This window comes from Notolepis coatsorum, assembly GCF_963971535.1.
Source record: "Notolepis coatsorum genome assembly, contig: SCAFFOLD_250, whole genome shotgun sequence".
NCBI lineage: Eukaryota > Metazoa > Chordata > Actinopteri > Aulopiformes > Paralepididae > Notolepis > Notolepis coatsorum.
In genome coordinates this window covers 14,781-29,560 of record NW_028169722.1, presented here as the reverse complement: position 1 = coordinate 29,560, position 14,780 = coordinate 14,781, and positions in this window count along the sequence as shown.

The following is a 14,780-nucleotide window of genomic DNA, read 5'->3' as shown; positions in this document are numbered from 1 at the left end:
CATGGTGATTTAACTAGGACACTATAACAGTAACCATGGTGATTTAACTAGGACACTATGACAGTAACCATGGTGATTTAACTAGGACACTATGACAGTAACCATGGTGATTTAACTAGGACACTATGACAGTACCCATGGTGATTTAACTAAGACACTATAACAGTAACCATGGTGATTTAACTAGGACACTATGACAGTACCCATGGTGATTTAACTAAGACACTATGACAGTAACCATGGTGATTTAACTAGGACACTATGACAGTAACCATGGTGATTTAACTAGGACACTATAACAGTACCCATGGTGATTTAACTAGGACACTATGACAGTAACCATGGTGATTTAACTAGGACACTATAACAGTAACCATGGTGATTTAACTAGGACACTATGACAGTAACCATGGTGATTTAACTAGGACACTATGACAGTAACCATGGTGATTTAACTAGGACACTATAACAGTAACCATGGTGATTTAACTAAGACACTATAACAGTAACCATGGTGATTTAACTAGGACACTATGACAGTAACCATGGTGATTTAACTAGGACACTATAACAGTAACCATGGTGATTTAACTAGGACACTATGACAGTAACCATGGTGATTTAACTAGGACACTATGACAGTAACCATGGTGATTTAACTAAGACACTATGACAGTAACCATGGTGATTTAACTAGGACACTATGACAGTAACCATGGTGATTTAACTAGGACACTATGACAGTAACCATGGTGATTTAACTAGGACACTATAACAGTAACCATGGTGATTTAACTAGGACACTATAACAGTAACCATGGTGATTTAACTAGGACACTATAACAGTAACCATGGTGATTTAACTAGGACACTATAACAGTAAGTACCCATGGTGATTTAACTAAGACACTATAACAGTAACCATGGTGATTTAACTAGGACACTATAACAGTAAGTACCCATGGTGATTTAACTAGGACACTATAACAGTAACCATGGTGATTTAACTAGGACACTATAACAGTAACCATGGTGATTTAACTAGGACACTATAACAGTAACCATGGTGATTTAACTAGGACACTATAACAGTAAGTACCCATGGTGATTTAACTAAGACACTATAACAGTAACCATGGTGATTTAACTAGGACACTATGACAGTAACCATGGTGATTTAACTAGGACACTATGACAGTAACCATGGTGATTTAACTAGGACACTATAACAGTAACCATGGTGATTTAACTAGGACACTATAACAGTAACCATGGTGATTTAACTAGGACACTATAACAGTAAGTACCCATGGTGATTTAACTAAGACACTATAACAGTAACCATGGTGATTTAACTAGGACACTATGACAGTAACCATGGTGATTTAACTAGGACACTATGACATTAACCATGGTGATTTAACTAGGACACTATAACAGTAACCATGGTGATTTAACTAGGACACTATAAGAGTTAGTACCCATGGTGATTTAACTAGGACACTATAACAGTAACCATGGTGATTTAACTAGGACACTATGACAGTAACCATGGTGATTTAACTAGGACACTATAACAGTAACCATGGTGATTTAACTAGGACACTATGACAGTAACCATGGTGATTTAACTAGGACACTATAACAGTAACCATGGTGATTTAACTAGGACACTATAACAGTAACCATGGTGATTTAACTAGGACACTATAACAGTAACCATGGTGATTTAACTAGGACACTATAACAGTAACCATGGTGATTTAACTAGGACACTATAACAGTAAGTACCCATGGTGATTTAACTAGGACACTATAACAGTAACCATGGTGATTTAACTAAGACACTATAACAGTAACCATGGTGATTTAACTAGGACACTATAAGAGTTAGTACCCATGGTGATTTAACTAAGACACTATAACAGTAACCATGGCGATTTAACTAGGACACTATGACAGTAACCATGGTGATTTAACTAGGACACTATGACAGTAACCATGGTGATTTAACTAGGACACTATGACAGTAACCATGGTGATTTAACTACGACACTATAACAGTAACCATGGTGATTTAACTAGGACACTATAACAGTAACCATGGTGATTTAACTAGGACACTATAACAGTAACCATGGTGATTTAACTAAGACACTATGACAGTAACCATGGTGATTTAACTAGGACACTATGACAGTAACCATGGTGATTTAACTAGGACACTATAACAGTAACCATGGTGATTTAACTAGGACACTATAACAGTAACCATGGTGATTTAACTAGGACACTATAACAGTAAGTACCCATGGTGATTTAACTAGGACACTATAACAGTAACCATGGTGATTTAACTAGGACACTATAACAGTAACCATGGTGATTTAACTAGGACACTATAACAGTAACCATGGTGATTTAACTAGGACACTATAACAGTAAGTACCCATGGTGATTTAACTAAGACACTATAACAGTAACCATGGTGATTTAACTAGGACACTATGACAGTAACCATGGTGATTTAACTAGGACACTATGACAGTAACCATGGTGATTTAACTAGGACACTATAACAGTAACCATGGTGATTTAACTAGGACACTATAACAGTAACCATGGTGATTTAACTAGGACACTATAACAGTAAGTACCCATGGTGATTTAACTAAGACACTATAACAGTAACCATGGTGATTTAACTAGGACACTATGACAGTAACCATGGTGATTTAACTAGGACACTATGACAGTAACCATGGTGATTTAACTAGGACACTATAACAGTAACCATGGTGATTTAACTAGGACACTATAAGAGTTAGTACCCATGGTGATTTAACTAGGACACTATAACAGTAACCATGGTGATTTAACTAGGACACTATGACAGTAACCATGGTGATTTAACTAGGACACTATAACAGTAACCATGGCGATTTAACTAGGACACTATGCCAGTAACCATGGTGATTTAACTAGGACACTATAACAGTAACCATGGTGATTTAACTAGGACACTATAACAGTAACCATGGTGATTTAACTAGGACACTATAACAGTAACCATGGTGATTTAACTAGGACACTATAACAGTAACCATGGTGATTTAACTAGGACACTATAACAGTAAGTACCCATGGTGATTTAACTAGGACACTATAACAGTAACCATGGTGATTTAACTAAGACACTATAACAGTAACCATGGTGATTTAACTAGGACACTATAAGAGTTAGTACCCATGGTGATTTAACTAAGACACTATAACAGTAACCATGGCGATTTAACTAGGACACTATGACAGTAACCATGGTGATTTAACTAGGACACTATGACAGTAACCATGGTGATTTAACTAGGACACTATGACAGTAACCATGGTGATTTAACTAGGACACTATAACAGTAACCATGGTGATTTAACTAGGACACTATAACAGTAACCATGGTGATTTAACTAGGACACTATAACAGTAACCATGGTGATTTAACTAAGACACTATGACAGTAACCATGGTGATTTAACTAGGACACTATGACAGTAACCATGGTGATTTAACTAGGACACTATAACAGTAACCATGGTGATTTAACTAGGACACTATAACAGTAACCATGGTGATTTAACTAGGACACTATAACAGTAACCATGGTGATTTAACTAGGACACTATGACAGTAACCATGGTGATTTAACTAGGACACTAACAGTAACCATGGTGATTTAACTAGGACACTATAACAGTAACCATGGTGATTTAACTAGGACACTATGACAGTAACCATGGTGATTTAACTAGGACACTATGACAGTAACCATGGTGATTTAACTAGGACACTATAACAGTAACCATAGTGATTTAACTAGGACACTATAACAGTAACCATGGTGATTTAACTAGGACACTATGACAGTAACCATGGTGATTTAACTAGGACACTATAACAGTAACCATGGTGATTTAACTAGGACACTATAACAGTAACCATGGTGATTTAACTAGGACACTATAACAGTAACCATGGTGATTTAACTAGGACACTATAACAGTAACCATGGTGATTTAACTAGGACACTATGACAGTAACCATGGTGATTTAACTAGGACACTATAACAGTAACCATGGTGATTTAACTAGGACACTATGACAGTAACCATGGTGATTTAACTAGGACACTATGACAGTAACCATGGTGATTTAACTAAGACACTATGACAGTAACCATGGTGATTTAACTAGGACACTATAACAGTAACCATGGTGATTTAACTAGGACACTATAACAGTAACCATGGTGATTTAACTAGGACACTATAACAGTAACCATGGTGATTTAACTAAGACACTATGACAGTAACCATGGTGATTTAACTAGGACACTATAACAGTAACCATGGTGATTTAACTAGGACACTATAACAGTAACCATGGTGATTTAACTAGGACACTATGACAGTAACCATGGTGATTTAACTAGGACACTATGACAGTAACCATGGTGATTTAACTAGGACACTATGACAGTACCCATGGTGATTTAACTAAGACACTATAACAGTAACCATGGTGATTTAACTAGGACACTATGACAGTACCCATGGTGATTTAACTAAGACACTATGACAGTAACCATGGTGATTTAACTAGGACACTATGACAGTAACCATGGTGATTTAACTAGGACACTATAACAGTACCCATGGTGATTTAACTAGGACACTATGACAGTAACCATGGTGATTTAACTAGGACACTATAACAGTAACCATGGTGATTTAACTAGGACACTATGACAGTAACCATGGTGATTTAACTAGGACAATATGACAGTAACCATGGTGATTTAACTAGGACACTATGACAGTAACCATGGTGATTTAACTAGGACACTATAACAGTAACCATGGTGATTTAACTAAGACACTATAACAGTAACCATGGTGATTTAACTAGGACACTATGACAGTAACCATGGTGATTTAACTAGGACACTATACCAGTAACCATGGTGATTTAACTAGGACACTATGACAGTAACCATGGTGATTTAACTAGGACACTATGACAGTAACCATGGTGATTTAACTAAGACACTATGACAGTAACCATGGTGATTTAACTAGGACACTATGACAGTAACCATGGTGATTTAACTAGGACACTATGACAGTAACCATGGTGATTTAACTAGGACACTATAACAGTAACCATGGTGATTTAACTAGGACACTATAACAGTAACCATGGTGATTTAACTAGGACACTATAACAGTAACCATGGTGATTTAACTAGGACACTATAACAGTAAGTACCCATGGTGATTTAACTAAGACACTATAACAGTAACCATGGTGATTTAACTAGGACACTATAACAGTAAGTACCCATGGTGATTTAACTAGGACACTATAACAGTAACCATGGTGATTTAACTAGGACACTATAACAGTAACCATGGTGATTTAACTAGGACACTATAACAGTAACCATGGTGATTTAACTAGGACACTATAACAGTAAGTACCCATGGTGATTTAACTAAGACACTATAACAGTAACCATGGTGATTTAACTAGGACACTATGACAGTAACCATGGTGATTTAACTAGGACACTATGACAGTAACCATGGTGATTTAACTAGGACACTATAACAGTAACCATGGTGATTTAACTAGGACACTATAACAGTAACCATGGTGATTTAACTAGGACACTATAACAGTAAGTACCCATGGTGATTTAACTAAGACACTATAACAGTAACCATGGTGATTTAACTAGGACACTATGACAGTAACCATGGTGATTTAACTAGGACACTATGACATTAACCATGGTGATTTAACTAGGACACTATAACAGTAACCATGGTGATTTAACTAGGACACTATAAGAGTTAGTACCCATGGTGATTTAACTAGGACACTATAACAGTAACCATGGTGATTTAACTAGGACACTATGACAGTAACCATGGTGATTTAACTAGGACACTATAACAGTAACCATGGTGATTTAACTAGGACACTATGACAGTAACCATGGTGATTTAACTAGGACACTATAACAGTAACCATGGTGATTTACCTAGGACACTATAACAGTAACCATGGTGATTTAACTAGGACACTATAACAGTAACCATGGTGATTTAACTAGGACACTATAACAGTAGCCATGGTGATTTAACTAGGACACTATAACAGTAAGTACCCATGGTGATTTAACTAGGACACTATAACAGTAATCATGGTGATTTAACTAAGACACTATAACAGTAACCATGGTGATTTAACTAGGACACTATAAGAGTTAGTACCCATGGTGATTTAACTAAGACACTATAACAGTAACCATGGCGATTTAACTAGGACACTATGACAGTAACCATGGTGATTTAACTAGGACACTATGACAGTAACCATGGTGATTTAACTAGGACACTATGACAGTAACCATGGTGATTTAACTAGGACACTATAACAGTAACCATGGTGATTTAACTAGGACACTATAACAGTAACCATGGTGATTTAACTAGGACACTATAACAGTAACCATGGTGATTTAACTAAGACACTATGACAGTAACCATGGTGATTTAACTAGGACACTATGACAGTAACCATGGTGATTTAACTAGGACACTATAACAGTAACCATGGTGATTTAACTAGGACACTATAACAGTAACCATGGTGATTTAACTAGGACACTATAACAGTAACCATGGTGATTTAACTAGGACACTATGACAGTAACCATGGTGATTTAACTAGGACACTATAACAGTAACCATGGTGATTTAACTAGGACACTATAACAGTAACCATGGTGATTTAACTAGGACACTATGACAGTAACCATGGTGATTTAACTAGGACACTATGACAGTAATCATGGTGATTTAACTAGGACACTATAACAGTAACCATGGTGATTTAACTAGGACACTATAACAGTAACCATGGTGATTTAACTAGGACACCATGACAGTAACCATGGTGATTTAACTAAGACACTATGACAGTAACCATGGTGATTTAACTAGGACACTATAACAGTAACCATGGTGATTTAACTAGGACACTATAACAGTAACCATGGTGATTTAACTAGGACACTATAACAGTAACCATGGTGATTTAACTAAGACACTATGACAGTAACCATGGTGATTTAACTAGGACACTATAACAGTAACCATGGTGATTTAACTAGGACACTATAACAGTAACCATGGTGATTTAACTAGGACACTATAACAGTAAGTACCCATGGTGATTTAACTAGGACACTATAACAGTAACCATGGTGATTTAACTAAGACACTATAACAGTAACCATGGTGATTTAACTAGGACACTATAAGAGTTAGTACCCATGGTGATTTAACTAAGACACTATAACAGTAACCATGGCGATTTAACTAGGACACTATGACAGTAACCATGGTGATTTAACTAGGACACTATGACAGTAACCATGGTGATTTAACTAGGACACTATGACAGTAACCATGGTGATTTAACTAGGACACTATAACAGTAACCATGGTGATTTAACTAGGACACTATAACAGTAACCATGGTGATTTAACTAAGACACTATGACAGTAACCATGGTGATTTAACTAGGACACTATGACAGTAACCATGGTGATTTAACTAGGACACTATAACAGTAACCATGGTGATTTAACTAGGACACTATAACAGTAACCATGGTGATTTAACTAGGACACTATAACAGTAACCATGGTGATTTAACTAGGACACTATGACAGTAACCATGGTGATTTAACTAGGACACTATAACAGTAACCATGGTGATTTAACTAGGACACTATAACAGTAACCATGGTGATTTAACTAGGACACTATGACAGTAACCATGGTGATTTAACTAGGACACTATGACAGTAACCATGGTGATTTAACTAGGACACTATAACAGTAACCATGGTGATTTAACTAGGACACTATAACAGTAACCATGGTGATTTAACTAGGACACTATGACAGTAACCATGGTGATTTAACTAGGACACTATAACAGTAACCATGGTGATTTAACTAGGACACTATAACAGTAACCATGGTGATTTAACTAGGACACTATAACAGTAACCATGGTGATTTAACTAGGACACTATAACAGTAACCATGGTGATTTAACTAGGACACTATGACAGTAACCATGGTGATTTAACTAGGACACTATAACAGTAACCATGGTGATTTAACTAGGACACTATGACAGTAACCATGGTGATTTAACTAGGACACTATGACAGTAACCATGGTGATTTAACTAAGACACTATGACAGTAACCATGTTGATTTAACTAGGACACTATAACAGTAACCATGGTGATTTAACTAGGACACTATGACAGTAACCATGGTGATTTAACTAGGACACTATGACAGTAACCATGGTGATTTAACTAGGACACTATAACAGTAACCATGGTGATTTAACTAGGACACTATAACAGTAACCATGGTGATTTAACTAGGACACTATAACAGTAAGTACCCATGGTGATTTAACTAAGACACTATAACAGTAACCATGGTGATTTAACTAGGACACTATGACAGTAACCATGGTGATTTAACTAGGACACTATGACATTAACCATGGTGATTTAACTAGGACACTATAACAGTAACCATGGTGATTTAACTAGGACACTATAAGAGTTAGTACCCATGGTGATTTAACTAGGACACTATAACAGTAACCATGGTGATTTAACTAGGACACTATGACAGTAACCATGGTGATTTAACTAGGACACTATAACAGTAACCATGGTGATTTAACTAGGACACTATGACAGTAACCATGGTGATTTAACTAGGACACTATAACAGTAACCATGGTGATTTACCTAGGACACTATAACAGTAACCATGGTGATTTAACTAGGACACTATAACAGTAACCATGGTGATTTAACTAAGACACTATAACAGTAGCCATGGTGATTTAACTAGGACACTATAACAGTAAGTACCCATGGTGATTTAACTAGGACACTATAACAGTAACCATGGTGATTTAACTAAGACACTATAACAGTAACCATGGTGATTTAACTAGGACACTATAAGAGTTAGTACCCATGGTGATTTAACTAAGACACTATAACAGTAACCATGGCGATTTAACTAGGACACTATGACAGTAACCATGGTGATTTAACTAGGACACTATGACAGTAACCATGGTGATTTAACTAGGACACTATGACAGTAACCATGGTGATTTAACTAGGACACTATAACAGTAACCATGGTGATTTAACTAGGACACTATAACAGTAACCATGGTGATTTAACTAGGACACTATAACAGTAACCATGGTGATTTAACTAAGACACTATGACAGTAACCATGGTGATTTAACTAGGACACTATGACAGTAACCATGGTGATTTAACTAGGACACTATAACAGTAACCATGGTGATTTAACTAGGACACTATAACAGTAACCATGGTGATTTAACTAGGACACTATAACAGTAACCATTGTGATTTAACTAGGACACTATGACAGTAACCATGGTGATTTAACTAGGACACTATGACAGTAACCATGGTGATTTAACTAGGACACTATGACATTAACCATGGTGATTTAACTAGGACACTATAAGAGTTAGTACCCATGGTGATTTAACTAGGACACTATAAGAGTTAGTACCCATGGTGATTTAACTAGGACACTATAACAGTAACCATGGTGATTTAACTAGGACACTATGACAGTAACCATGGTGATTTAACTAGGACACTATAACAGTAACCATGGTGATTTAACTAGGACACTATGACAGTAACCATGGTGATTTAACTAGGACACTATAACAGTAACCATGGTGATTTACCTAGGACACTATAACAGTAACCATGGTGATTTAACTAGGACACTATAACAGTAACCATGGTGATTTAACTAGGACACTATAACAGTAGCCATGGTGATTTAACTAGGACACTATAACAGTAAGTACCCATGGTGATTTAACTAGGACACTATAACAGTAACCATGGTGATTTAACTAAGACACTATAACAGTAACCATGGTGATTTAACTAGGACACTATAAGAGTTAGTACCCATGGTGATTTAACTAAGACACTATAACAGTAACCATGGCGATTTAACTAGGACACTATGACAGTAACCATGGTGATTTAACTAGGACACTATGACAGTAACCATGGTGATTTAACTAGGACACTATGACAGTAACCATGGTGATTTAACTAGGACACTATAACAGTAACCATGGTGATTTAACTAGGACACTATAACAGTAACCATGGTGATTTAACTAGGACACTATGACAGTAACCATGGTGATTTAACTAGGACACTATGACAGTAATCATGGTGATTTAACTAGGACACTATAACAGTAACCATGGTGATTTAACTAGGACACTATAACAGTAACCATGGTGATTTAACTAGGACACCATGACAGTAACCATGGTGATTTAACTAAGACACTATGACAGTAACCATGGTGATTTAACTAGGACACTATAACAGTAACCATGGTGATTTAACTAGGACACTATAACAGTAACCATGGTGATTTAACTAGGACACTATAACAGTAACCATGGTGATTTAACTAAGACACTATGACAGTAACCATGGTGATTTAACTAGGACACTATAACAGTAACCATGGTGATTTAACTAGGACACTATAACAGTAACCATGGTGATTTAACTAGGACACTATAACAGTAAGTACCCATGGTGATTTAACTAGGACACTATAACAGTAACCATGGTGATTTAACTAAGACACTATAACAGTAACCATGGTGATTTAACTAGGACACTATAAGAGTTAGTACCCATGGTGATTTAACTAAGACACTATAACAGTAACCATGGCGATTTAACTAGGACACTATGACAGTAACCATGGTGATTTAACTAGGACACTATGACAGTAACCATGGTGATTTAACTAGGACACTATGACAGTAACCATGGTGATTTAACTAGGACACTATAACAGTAACCATGGTGATTTAACTAGGACACTATAACAGTAACCATGGTGATTTAACTAAGACACTATGACAGTAACCATGGTGATTTAACTAGGACACTATGACAGTAACCATGGTGATTTAACTAGGACACTATAACAGTAACCATGGTGATTTAACTAGGACACTATAACAGTAACCATGGTGATTTAACTAGGACACTATAACAGTAACCATGGTGATTTAACTAGGACACTATGACAGTAACCATGGTGATTTAACTAGGACACTATAACAGTAACCATGGTGATTTAACTAGGACACTATAACAGTAACCATGGTGATTTAACTAGGACACTATGACAGTAACCATGGTGATTTAACTAGGACACTATGACAGTAACCATGGTGATTTAACTAGGACACTATAACAGTAACCATGGTGATTTAACTAGGACACTATAACAGTAACCATGGTGATTTAACTAGGACACTATGACAGTAACCATGGTGATTTAACTAGGACACTATAACAGTAACCATGGTGATTTAACTAGGACACTATAACAGTAACCATGGTGATTTAACTAGGACACTATAACAGTAACCATGGTGATTTAACTAGGACACTATAACAGTAACCATGGTGATTTAACTAGGACACTATGACAGTAACCATGGTGATTTAACTAGGACACTATAACAGTAACCATGGTGATTTAACTAGGACACTATGACAGTAACCATGGTGATTTAACTAGGACACTATGACAGTAACCATGGTGATTTAACTAAGACACTATGACAGTAACCATGTTGATTTAACTAGGACACTATAACAGTAACCATGGTGATTTAACTAGGACACTATGACAGTAACCATGGTGATTTAACTAGGACACTATGACAGTAACCATGGTGATTTAACTAGGACACTATAACAGTAACCATGGTGATTTAACTAGGACACTATAACAGTAACCATGGTGATTTAACTAGGACACTATAACAGTAAGTACCCATGGTGATTTAACTAAGACACTATAACAGTAACCATGGTGATTTAACTAGGACACTATGACAGTAACCATGGTGATTTAACTAGGACACTATGACATTAACCATGGTGATTTAACTAGGACACTATAACAGTAACCATGGTGATTTAACTAGGACACTATAAGAGTTAGTACCCATGGTGATTTAACTAGGACACTATAACAGTAACCATGGTGATTTAACTAGGACACTATGACAGTAACCATGGTGATTTAACTAGGACACTATAACAGTAACCATGGTGATTTAACTAGGACACTATGACAGTAACCATGGTGATTTAACTAGGACACTATAACAGTAACCATGGTGATTTACCTAGGACACTATAACAGTAACCATGGTGATTTAACTAGGACACTATAACAGTAACCATGGTGATTTAACTAGGACACTATAACAGTAGCCATGGTGATTTAACTAGGACACTATAACAGTAAGTACCCATGGTGATTTAACTAGGACACTATAACAGTAACCATGGTGATTTAACTAAGACACTATAACAGTAACCATGGTGATTTAACTAGGACACTATAAGAGTTAGTACCCATGGTGATTTAACTAAGACACTATAACAGTAACCATGGCGATTTAACTAGGTCACTATGACAGTAACCATGGTGATTTAACTAGGACACTATGACAGTAACCATGGTGATTTAACTAGGACACTATGACAGTAACCATGGTGATTTAACTAGGACACTATAACAGTAACCATGGTGATTTAACTAGGACACTATAACAGTAACCATGGTGATTTAACTAGGACACTATAACAGTAACCATGGTGATTTAACTAAGACACTATGACAGTAACCATGGTGATTTAACTAGGACACTATGACAGTAACCATGGTGATTTAACTAGGACACTATAACAGTAACCATGGTGATTTAACTAGGACACTATAACAGTAACCATGGTGATTTAACTAGGACACTATAACAGTAACCATGGTGATTTAACTAGGACACTATGACAGTAACCATGGTGATTTAACTAGGACACTATAACAGTAACCATGGTGATTTAACTAGGACACTATAACAGTAACCATGGTGATTTAACTAGGACACTATGACAGTAACCATGGTGATTTAACTAGGACACTATGACAGTAATCATGGTGATTTAACTAGGACACTATAACAGTAACCATGGTGATTTAACTAGGACACTATAACAGTAACCATGGTGATTTAACTAGGACACCATGACAGTAACCATGGTGATTTAACTAAGACACTATGACAGTAACCATGGTGATTTAACTAGGACACTATAACAGTAACCATGGTGATTTAACTAGGACACTATAACAGTAACCATGGTGATTTAACTAGGACACTATAACAGTAACCATGGTGATTTAACTAAGACACTATGACAGTAACCATGGTGATTTAACTAGGACACTATAACAGTAACCATGGTGATTTAACTAGGACACTATAACAGTAACCATGGTGATTTAACTAGGACACTATAACAGTAAGTACCCATGGTGATTTAACTAGGACACTATAACAGTAACCATGGTGATTTAACTAAGACACTATAACAGTAACCATGGTGATTTAACTAGGACACTATAAGAGTTAGTACCCATGGTGATTTAACTAAGACACTATAACAGTAACCATGGCGATTTAACTAGGACACTATGACAGTAACCATGGTGATTTAACTAGGACACTATGACAGTAACCATGGTGATTTAACTAGGACACTATGACAGTAACCATGGTGATTTAACTAGGACACTATAACAGTAACCATGGTGATTTAACTAGGACACTATAACAGTAACCATGGTGATTTAACTAAGACACTATGACAGTAACCATGGTGATTTAACTAGGACACTATGACAGTAACCATGGTGATTTAACTAGGACACTATAACAGTAACCATGGTGATTTAACTAGGACACTATAACAGTAACCATGGTGATTTAACTAGGACACTATAACAGTAACCATGGTGATTTAACTAGGACACTATGACAGTAACCATGGTGATTTAACTAGGACACTATAACAGTAACCATGGTGATTTAACTAGGACACTATAACAGTAACCATGGTGATTTAACTAGGACACTATGACAGTAACCATGGTGATTTAACTAGGACACTATGACAGTAACCATGGTGATTTAACTAGGACACTATAACAGTAACCATGGTGATTTAACTAGGACACTATAACAGTAACCATGGTGATTTAACTAGGACACTATGACAGTAACCATGGTGATTTAACTAGGACACTATAACAGTAACCATGGTGATTTAACTAGGACACTATGACAGTAACCATGGTGATTTAACTAAGACACTATGACAGTAACCATGGTGATTTAACTAGGACACTATAACAGTAACCATGGTGATTTAACTAGGACACTATAACAGTAACCATGGTGATTTAACTAGGACACTATAACAGTAACCATGGTGATTTAACTAAGACACTATGACAGTAACCATGGTGATTTAACTAGGACACTATAACAGTAACCATGGTGATTTAACTAGGACACTATAACAGTAACCATGGTGATTTAACTAGGACACTATGACAGTAACCATGGTGATTTAACTAGGACACTATGACAGTAACCATGGTGATTTAACTAGGACACTATGACAGTACCCATGGTGATT